This window comes from Desmodus rotundus, chromosome 7, assembly GCF_022682495.2.
Source record: "Desmodus rotundus isolate HL8 chromosome 7, HLdesRot8A.1, whole genome shotgun sequence".
NCBI lineage: Eukaryota > Metazoa > Chordata > Mammalia > Chiroptera > Phyllostomidae > Desmodus > Desmodus rotundus.
The window spans coordinates 47,071,446-47,082,938 of record NC_071393.1 but is presented as its reverse complement, the minus strand read 5'-3'; the positions used below and the strand labels follow the sequence as shown (position 1 = coordinate 47,082,938).

Below are 11,493 nucleotides of genomic sequence, written 5' to 3'. Positions count from 1 at the left end.
TTCCATTGGCTTTAATAAAAACATGCTCATCTCCTGGGATTCAGGGTTAAGTAATAAGCCAACCCATGAAACAAACATGGCTGAGTGCTACAGATTTACTTTTTACATTAAGAAATTATTGACAATGAATATAACTAGGCAAACAGTTTGCTCATTTCAGGAAATGCTCTCCTTCTAATAAAACAATTTCCTCATTAAGATTCACCTCAAGAACTTTTCTTCATATGTCTTCCAATCTCAAACTATTTTATGGGGCCTCTACCAAGTCCTAATCATTTCCCTACTTTAAGAAACTCACCATAATTTTTTGAGCCTAAAATTCTAAAAAAATTAATTTGCCTAACTTCTCCTCTCTGTTGAGATACTATAGTCAAAGTGGTATTCTCCTTTGCTGCAATAAATTTACTAAAGTGTTCTTTTTTCTTTCAAATCCAGTTTTTCTTTCTTTTTGTAAAAATATGGAACACTGCATAAATTTGTGTGCCATCTTTGAGCAGGGGGCATGCTAATCTCCTGCATATCGTTCCAGTTTTAGTGAATGTCCCGCTGAAGTGAGCACTAAAGTTACTTTTTCTTGACCAACAGAGTTTTCTGGGGGCAGACTACAATAGCATCTATTTCAGCGACTCTCAACTGAGATACTTGGGAATGTCTAGAGACATTTTTTTGTTGTCACAACATGGGGAGGGTGCTGTCAGCACCTATTGGATCCAGGGGGTAGAAGCCTTGAATGTTATGAAATATCTTAACGCACCAGAGGGCCCCCTCCCCAAACCTGACACAGAATTATCTTCTCAAAACGTCAATAGTGCTGAGGATGGGAAACCCTAATCAACCCCATTAGATTGCACTGATTAAATGAGATAAAACTTTTAAAGTTTTGGCATACATCAACATTAAATATAATTTAGTCATTATTATGATGAGTATGTTTATCAGAGCATTTAAGAAGATTCTTTATAGACATCTGTTGTCTATACACATAAAATCTTTTTTTACTTCGGTAGCATAATGCTACACAAGTTCTTGTTACTGGAAACGACCAGGGTCCCAGTGGAAAGACGTGCTGTTTCCAAGACGGCAATGGCACAAACGCCCACTGTGTAGTTTCTCAGTCTGAAATGGGAACTTTCAAAATGCATGCAGCTTTGTCTGTAAAAACTGTAGAAATCCAAAAGTTTATTTTTTCCACAGATATTTAAGCATTTTCAATATGATATATATTAAGTATCATTAAATTTGGCGATGTTATTGTTCTATAGAGGCCTTCAAAACTACTTTTAATTTTCTTTTATCATACAGTTTTTCCCAAACTGGCAAAAATCAGTTTACAATTAATCACTGCATTATTTCCGAAGGGCAGCTTACTCCCTTCCATGTAGGATAGTGCTCTTTTCCAGAGTTGGGGGTATTTTTGGTTGGATTAGATCCAATGCTTGATATGTTTTGGAGAGGCTTTGGAAACCAGAATCCAAAAGTGCATTCTAATTAATTGACCATATCATCCAGAGAACAGAAGTAATGTAATGAGATCAGGAGCCCACTGATCATACCTCTATTTTCTTTCGGGCTCAATTCATCCTGAGCTACTGCCCTGCAATCACAGGGTGTTCTGGTGGAGCTGCCACCCACTGTGCCTGCAAACAAGCCTGGCAAATTCTCTCCCTCCCTAGAATTGGAAGCTCAAGCCTCATTGCAAAAGGACAGGAAGCCATTCAACATTTGTCTTTCCAAACTCAATGTGAAGGAGACTAGACATCAGATCCTGATTCTCAATCTGAGTTATCCTCATCACTACTCATCAATGGAGAGGTTTCTTAGACTATTTAAAAAAAAAGATCATTTATGATTTCTAGCCTTGATAATAAATTTATTTTAATTTAGCCTGTCGTATTCTTTTACAACCAGAGGCTTTCCACTGATACATTATTAGCATGTGTGCACCGACATATGCTCATTTCAAAAGGCTTCTATGTTCTGAATTAATTTCTGGAAAAAAAATGGGGAACACTTCCAAGCTGCATCAGCCTTAGTGAGTTGTAGCAGCAGCTGCAGACCGAAGGGTTCTCTTTAACATTCTAACTACATAGAAGCATCTGCTACAAAAGGCTTAGGGTTTTCTGCCCTACCCCGAAACCTGAAATGATAATACCAGTCACAGTATCATCGTTCAATATGAAAGGGACAATGTATTTCATTATTAATGTATTTCTCACATTTTTGCTTAATGAAAGTCTAGGACTGGAAATTTTTGTCAAAGTAAACCTCAACCTGATCAACTCCTCACCCTCTAAAGCTGCAAGCTACAATAAAATGACTGAGAATAGCTGAATCTCATCTGTGTATTCATACCACCAAGGCTATAAATATTAATTCCAGAGGTGACTACAAGGAAACTTGGCTGAAGAGAAAAAAAAAAATCTGACTAGCAACGGAGAGAAAAGAGTGTGTCTGGGAAACTGGTTAAAGAGGCTAACTACTTAATTTCTTTATTGACATGAGAAAGCACTAACAATAAAGGTTAAAGGTTTAGGCTAGTTATTCAGTAAAGATTAATATGTTTAATTCTCTTGCAGCCACTACCATCCCTAACTACTTCTATGCATAATAATGACCAGAATGTTAGCCCACACAGTTAATGTCAGTGGAAGGTGTGAGGATAAATCAGTGCTGTGGTTCACTCTATACTGCTTCCGGCTCCACAGCCTTGTGCTTTTTAAGTCCGGCCTAACTTTTTTGAAAACTTGGGGCCTCAGAGACTATACCAATTTACATAAGGATCTGGAGAAGAAACACTTCATAAAATTTCCATGTATAAATTGAAAGATTTCTGTGAAATGCACTAGTTAAAATCAGTGATAAATTCCTGTTACCAGCCATCTGGTTTAATTCTGCTGAATGGAATTTGGTGTCCGTAACGAAAAGGAATAGAAAGTACCAGAGGGGATTTTTTTTAAACTTGGAAAATATAAAAAGTTGACAGATTTTTCAGAGTTTCCTATAAAAGATCCCTTGATTTTTTTCCCTAACTGATTTGTTTATGTCAAAGTACATAAGTAATTAAATACATGAGTAAGTAACAAAATACTCAGAGATGTTATAGCTAATCTGGCTTTAATGGATAGCTGTTTCTTTAATCAGATTTGAAACGATGAATTTAGTTCTTTTTTCCCCATTTGAAAATTATTAATGAATATTATATGAAAAAAATTAAGAATAATGATATCTACCTTGCCAATGCTTAAAAAATTATAACTCATTTTTGTGTTTTCAGCATTTGACAGGCAAGTAAATGGATTATTAAATGTATATTCTCTGAATTCAAACAGAAGAATAATAAAAACTACTGAGAGCTTAAAGTCTGTGAACAAACATACAAAACAGAAAATTGTTGAGTCTTCACTATGGTAATTCACGTTAAATATCTACCTAGCAAATAAGGGTACAAGCACTTTCATCGGGAAGTGAAACCTAATCCTCCTCCCATGAGACGTAGGCTACCTTTAGTGATTCAACTTCCAAAGAAAAGAAGTCGCAGTAATGATACTGTGTAACTTCTGTGACCAGATCATAAAAGGGATTTTGACTTCTTCCTTGTCCTCTTTCTCTCGGACAATTCTTTGAGGGGAAGTCAGCTACCACTCATGGAAGAAATTCAAGAAGCTCTATGCAGTGTATGTGGCAAGGAACTGAGGCCTCCTGCCAACAGCCACGTAAATGGATTCTCCAGCCCCAGTCCAGCCTTCAGATGAACGAAACCCTTTCTGGCATATTTACTGCAACCTCACGAAAAACCCTGAAACCAGAACCACCCAGATAAGCTGCTCCTAAATTCCTGATTCTGACAAATTATGAGTTATTAAATATGCATTGTTTTAAGATGCTATATGTTGGAATAGCTTTTTATGTAGCAAAAGACAATTAATATACCATACACACACACACACATATATATCAAGCATCATCTCTTCTTTTTTATATATGTAGCAAAAGAGAATATACCATATATGTGTATGCATGTATATCTATATGTCTATATACGTGTATATGTATGCATATATGTAGCTAGATAGACAGATAGATATCAAGTATCATCTCTCTTTTACGAATTTCATGGTCAATTTGACATTACCACAAATCCCAATAGGTCAAAATAGTTTATTAATTATCAGTTCCTTTTGCTTACTTTGTTAGTGGTGCCTCCATCTAATACTACCCCTTTGGGTCTCCGTTCTATTAAGATCAGGAAATCTACCAGTGGAGTCTGGCTTCCCACAACAGCTACCGCAGAACTCACCAAAGCCCCTTCGTGATTGCATTTTATAATATCTTGGCAAAGAGTCTACATCCCGGGCCTTACCGAAGACTGAGCTGAGGGAGTACTTCGCTCATAATTCATTCCAAAATTGTCGTCTTCCTAAGTACTCACACTCCTTTGACAGCATGCCAGTGAAAGTTTGGCATTTCATGCTCATTAACTAAGTATAAAGCCACCAATAAGTCCAGGCACTAAACAATTTAGTGGATTGTTCTTAAACCGCTCCCAAATTCTCCAAATACCATGTTAATTCCTGAATCCTAGATGAATGCACCCATGAATTTGACTCCATCTTACCTGCTAATTAATTTCCTTCTTCTAATGAATCAACCATAATACCGACTTCATGTATACTGCTTGTATTAGTTTCCTAGGCTGCTGTAACAAAGTACACAAAACCGGGTGACTTAAGCTAACAGCAATATATTGTCCCACAGTTCTGGAGACTAAAGCCCCACACTGAGGTTTTCAGCAGAGTCATGCTCTCCCATAGCTTTAAAGGATGGTTTCCCTGGTCTTTCTTAGCTTCTGGCATTTGCCTGCAATTCTCCGTGTTCCGTGTCATCCTATCACCTCTCCTCTGCACACGTCTGTTTCTGTGTTCAAATTTCCTCTTTTTGAAAGGATGCCAGTCATATTTGATTAGGATCTACCCCGATGAGCCCATTTTAACTGAATTACCTCCATATAAACTCTATTTCTAAACAAGATCATAAACTGAGATACTGGGGGTGAGGATTTCAAGATATCTCTTTTTGGAGACACAAGTCAACCCATAATTCCTACCAGCCTCCTACCAACAAATACTAATTTTTAAAATCCCACACTTCACTTAGTATAGTGTTTTTGACCTGCAGCTGGGAAACTGCTTGTGTGAGGGCTAACTAGTTATATGCAGATTTTTTATTGCAAGGGCAGTCCATGCCCCTGACATTGGCCTTGTTCAGGGTCAACTGTATAGGTTATATTTTCCCTGCAATTATGGGCCTTTGTCTATGAGGAGATTTAACTCTCGTAGACCTGGAGTAGATGAAGATGGGTTTGAGGAAAATCAGCATCCACTTGTGAGACAACGACCATAGTTAAAATCTTTAAGGGAGCAACAGGGGCATGTTGCTGCTTCAAAGAGCAAGGAAGACTCAAGGGGACTTGGGATTTCAAAATTCTCAGCCTGTTCTGTGACTATATGCTTTCCCTCCCACATACTATGGACATTTACTCTCCCATCAGCAACACGTGAGAGTTCCTGTGGCTCCATTTGCTCACTAAAACTAAGCATTGTCCTTTTAAATGTGAAACAGTTCGGTAGGTTTATAGTGTTTTTACACTGTTTCAATTTTCATTTCCTCGACTGCTAATGAGGTTTACTGGCTTTTCTTATATTTATTGATCACTTGGATATCCGCTTTTATGCCTGTTTAAAGTTCTTGTCAACAATTTCTTTTGTAATTTTTTGCTTTCTGTTATCAATTTTAGAAGTTCTTAATAGGTGTTTTAATGTAATTTCCCATACTGTAGCTTAAATTTTTAATTTCTAAATGGTATCTTCTGGGATACAATCATTGGTTTTTCGATCCTAGTCCTATTTTATAGAACTTCTTATGATTAGTCCTTCTTATAAACTGCTATATAAGTTTTTACCTGTGTCAAGGTTATTAGGTATATCCTATATCATATTATAGGAAATTTTTGGGTTTTTTTTCCCTTGAAAACAACTTGTTAGGAAGATGGTGTGATGTAGGGTAGGGTTTTAATTTTTTCCACATGCCCATTGTCCCAACATCATTTAATTTCTTTATTGCCCTGCACTAGTACAAGCTTCATGAGTCAAGGGTCCAGATATACATGAGTATTTTCCAAGGCTCAGTCTTATATTCCATTCCATTAGTCTGTCTTTGCGTAAATACTGCATTGCTTACATACCAGAATTTTATAATAATGTATGTTAGCCAATAATTAAAGTTTTCCCACTTTCTTTTACTTTTTCAAAATTGCTTTGGTTCTCTGGAAAATTTCATTTTAGAGGATGCTTGCCAACACTGAAACTTCATCACAGGTTTATCTGGGATGACTATGAACATAAAGACCATTTACAGGAGAAATCACGTATTTATTTGTAACGATTGAGTCATACAAATCATGAGCATCCTATACCTATTATCAGGTCTACGTTAATATCTCTCAATTCTTTTCTGAGTTTTCTACTTAGAGAATTTCTCACAAAATTTCTTAAGTTCATTCTCACTTTTTTGCTAATGACATTGGCTGTTTGAAATACCTTATTTTTGTAAAACTTTCAGTTTCTATGTATGTTCATTTTATACGGACTTGTATTTGACCGTGTACACAAACCCGTATGCCGCAGATTTGCTGAACTCACCTTTTATGATCCCTGTTTCTGTCAGATTTATTAGAAAGCATTAGAAGGTAAGAGGAATGAGGATTTTAAGGTATTTTTAAAACTGGAAAATCCAAATTAGCCAAATATATAAATTGTAATGTGTGTTTGTATTGTTAACCACCATATATTAAACTAATTTCTTAACCAGTTTGACTACAATCTTTTTTTATTCAAGTAATATCTTAAATCATATAATTATTTTCCAATATATATTTGAAATGAAACCTGGGAGTTTGATAAAATGTATGGATACTAATATTTTTTCTCTAAAATATAATATCAGAGGCCCATCTAACCACATCTGAATGAAAATATCCTAAAATGTTATCTCTTCTTTCTGATGAACTATATTTTAAATAGCTTCTAATATATTAGAAACTTTGGAAAATAAAATTATACATTATTATACATATACAGATTTTCATATGTATATGTATAAAATTTTATAATCAGGACAATTTCTAAAAGTCAATCTCACTTACCATATTCAAAGAACTGTACAGCATATCACAATGCAGGAACAACTATTACTGCTTTGGCCATACTAAATGAGGAGCCCACTATATTTACCATGAGTGCGTCTATATTTAGGGTGAACTTACTTATTAACTCTAATACTATGTTACATCTGAATATTTTTTTACATACTTTCTATGTACATAACCATAAAACAATTAGCAGTTACACTTGTCTTGATTCTGACCTCTAAATTTTAAAACTTGAGTAACGATAATGTGTACTCTATGATTTTTGCAAATACCTTTTATATGCTGTATAAAGATACCATCTATTCCTAATTTGCAAAGAGCTGTTTTCATTAATGAATTTAAAATTGTATCGAACACTTTTTTTAACATATTGAGAAAAACATAATTTTATCTTTTATTCTGTTAATGCTTTAAAATATATTGATTTTTAAGCCTGTCTTATTTTTTTTAATTTGTTGTTCAAGTACAGTTTTCTGCCTTTTCCCATCACCCCACCCCACCATCTCAGTCCTCCCCACCTCCCTCCCCTGTTTCTGGTGAGAATGGCCATCATAACCAAAGCAACAAACAAGTGCTGGAGAGGATGCGGAGAAAAGGGAACCCTACTGCACTGTTGGTGGGAATGCAGACTGGTGCGGCCACTGTGGAAAACAGTATGGAATTTCCTCAGACAACTAAAAATGGAACTGCCTTTTGACCCAGCAATTCCACTGCTAGGATTATATCCTAAGAACCCTGAAACACCAATCCAAAGGAACTTATGCACCCCTATGTTCATAGCAGCACAATTTACAATGGCCAAGTGCTGGAAGCAACCTAAGTGCCCATCAATAAATGAGTGGATCAAAGAACTATGGTACATTTTCACAGTGGAATTCTATTTTTCTCCTTTTTAAAGGTATTGCTAGACTAACCTCATTGTTCATGTACTCAATTTTTACTTACTTATGTACTTATTATCTCAGTTACTAAGAGTGGTCTGTTAAAAATCTTTCTCATGATTATGGATTTTTCTATTTCTCTTTCTAGTCTTGTTAATTTTCACTTTATAAAATTTGAGCCTATATTATTAGCCAAACACATATTTAGAATTTTTTGTTTCCTGATAATTTGATTGTTGCAAGTGGAACAATCAGGTCTTGAGGGAAGGCGATGGGGGGTTAAGAAATAAAAAGGCAGAGTCAAAGCAGGGTCAGGTGGAGTCCCTTCTCTGGGATGCACAGGAGGAAACTGTTTATTGGTAAAGTCAGTCCGTATTCATTGAGCAAGGTTTGAAGCAGAGCGTGAGAAAGACAAAACCGCAAGGCTAGGTACATTTTATTTTTCTAAGAACTTTGCCTGCTCCTTCTTGGTACAGTGATCTAGCAAGCGGCCAAGTCATTCTTTTCTTGCAACACTCTTCTGTGGCCGAGGGCAGCTGTGCTGAACCTGAGGCCTGCATTCCAACTCCCTTGGCGCGCATTATCCTTCTTGGCTCTCCACGTTTGATTCTATTGTTATTGTGAAGCATCCTTATTGTGACTCAAAATCTACTTTGACATATAGTTATTTATTCCAGCTCTCCTTTCTTAGCTGCTTACATGGTACTTTTTTTTCACCCTTGCTTTAAAATTTTCTATACATTTGTGTTAGATGTGTCTCATGTAAGTAGCATATATCTGGGATTTTTAAAAACTCAGTCTGATAATATTTGTTTTATGTGGCCTTCTTAACCAATTTCTGTGCAATATAATCACATACAAATTTCAGTTTAAATCCAAATCTTTCTTATTTGCTTTCTTTTTGTTTCCCCTGTCTTAAGTTTCTCTCTTTTGTTGCCATATTTTGTATTAATTTTTCCTATTCCATTTTTTCCCTGTTAGCTTGGTATGTACTTTTTATGGTTTATTTTAATAATTACTTTTATATTGCCACCTCTATCCTTGACTTATCAAAATTTGATGCTAATTAATACTTTATTCTCTTCCTAGCTAATGCAAGAAACATTAAAACATGCTAATTCAATTTGTCTCCTTTTGAATTATTTGACATTATTTCCATGTGTTTATATTCTGTGACTGTTTAAACCCTTAAACTATTTTATTATTATTTATCCAATGTTCATTCAATTTTATCTGTTTTATTTCATCCCTTTCTGAACTTCTGGACTTTTATTTATGGTTATGTCCCTTCTGTCTAAAGAAAACTAATGTGTGGGTTTTTTTTGTAATATATGTCTGATGTCAACAAATATTCGACATTTTTACTAGTCTGAAATTACCTTTATACTTCAATTGCTTTCCCAGGGCTATTTTTACATTGAATAGAATTCTAGTTTGAGCTGTTTTTTTGAAGGTAGTTTGATTTTTTCCCTTTTTGGCTGTTCATACATAATTTCTCTTTGTCTTTTAAAATTTTTCTTCAACAGTTTTAGTGTGTCTGACAAGCAGAATCCTAAAATGAACCCCCATGATTCCTGGCACCTGATGTGCACATACTTCTCCCAGTCACTCAGTTAAGCACTAAAGTAGATACTCCTGTGAGGGATTGTGCAGATATAATTAAGGTCTTACAAATTAATCTCCAGGTAGGGAGTTCATCCAGATGAGCCTGATAATCACATGAACCCTTTAAAAGCAGAGAACGATCTCCAGCTAGTAGCAGAACAGGAAGCCAGGGATTGAAGTACCAGCAGGGTTGACTCGCCATTGCTTGCTTGAAAATGGAGGGGTTCACGCAGGAAGAAGTGCAGGTAGCCTCTAGAGGCAACCCCAATTTGAAATAGCAAGGAAGCAAAATCCTCAGTCTTACAAACACAACCACACACACTCACACAGACACGAGCTTGGAGGGATACCTCTTCCAGAACCCTCAAATAAAAATCCAGCCCAACTGATGCCTTCATTCCAATTGTGGATGCCCTGAGAAGTGTGGGACTTCAGACCTCCAGAACTGTGAGTCAGCAAATGGATGCTATTTAAAGCTGTTAACTTTGTGGTGATATATGTCACAAAAGAAAGTTAATACTGTGTGATGTTCCTAGGTTCAATTTCCTTCAGTTTTACTTCTTGGGTGCCGTGGAGGTTTCTGAATCTGAGATACAATGTCTTTCAATGGTTTAGGAAAATGGTGAGACATTAATTTTTTACATGTTGTGTCTCTTGTACGTTTCTCTCTTTTTCTCTTTCTCGTACCTTGAATAACATATATTAGACTTTTCCTGGCTTTGCCTATGCCTCTAATGTTTTTCCATGTAATTTTTATATTCCCCCTGCTTCTTTAAGTATGTTTTCTTCTGACTTATTTCCTTTCCATTTATTCAGTCTTTTGTTTAATCAGCTAAATTTGATTCTGGATTTCATTATGGAATTTTTCAAGTCTAGTCTTTCTATTTATTTTTGACATTTTCCAGTTTTCAGCTTCAATTCTCATTCTTGGCTTTTATTTCATTGAACATAGTAAATACCGTTGTTTTAAGTGTCTGTTAAGTGGTAGCCAATATATCTTCCCTATATAAGTCTGTTTCAATTGTTAATCATTTTCTATTTAATTTCAACTATTTTCAGACATCGGTTTTATATTGTTCCTTTTCTTCTTGATTTTTTACCTGCCCTTTGTTCTCTTTGTTGGTCTGGTAACTTGTGTATGTGAGTCCAACATTTAGTGTAAAATAGTTGTAAAAGTAAGTTTGAGAACCACAGTAGTATTTTCTTCTGTGAAGGATTTTGGTGTTCTTCCTCCAGGTTCTTATTGTCATCTATAATCTAGAATAATCTTTAAATAACTTCATAGACTTACATGTTCAAATACGAGCTGCAAGCTATGAAAAACCTACTCTGGTTAACCTTTACTCTTAAATTGCAGCTCTTTATGTTCCCAGCCTAAAGCAAGGAGGGTTCATCGGGGGGTTATCTCTGCCTGGACATCAATTTCTGTTACTTTCGTTTTTCAGTATCTTCAAAAGCTCCTCTCAGCCTCTTGCCCTCTCAATTACTCCTTTTAGTAACATCAAGAAACCCCAAATCTGGGTTATACTGTCTGGTTCTCCCTCCTTTACCCAAACCTGATCCAGTAATTCTTCACTACTTACTAGTCCTCCATTAATATCAAATGGATGACTTTACCAATTGTATTAATCGGAATTATTCAGACAACAGTAGAAGGCATATCATATTTATCAATCTATGGAAACTGCCTATTGCTTCTCCCTTATTTCATATCACTCTTGGTCCCAAGGGACATCACCCTGAAGCTCATCTTTTTATTTTTTTCAGTCTTCTTTAAGGTCTTAGATTTATCACATATAT

The 11,493-nt window shown here is 35.7% G+C and overlaps 1 non-coding gene across 1 annotated transcript; it reads right to left on the bottom strand.

The window, feature by feature from the left end:
- Positions 1-452: 452 nt before the first annotated feature.
- Positions 453-556, bottom strand: LOC112296621 (U6 spliceosomal RNA). The gene has a single exon (XR_002973946.1). It is a non-coding gene; the product is annotated as a U6 spliceosomal RNA (small nuclear RNA).
- Between the last annotated feature and the right edge of the window lie 10,937 nt (positions 557-11,493).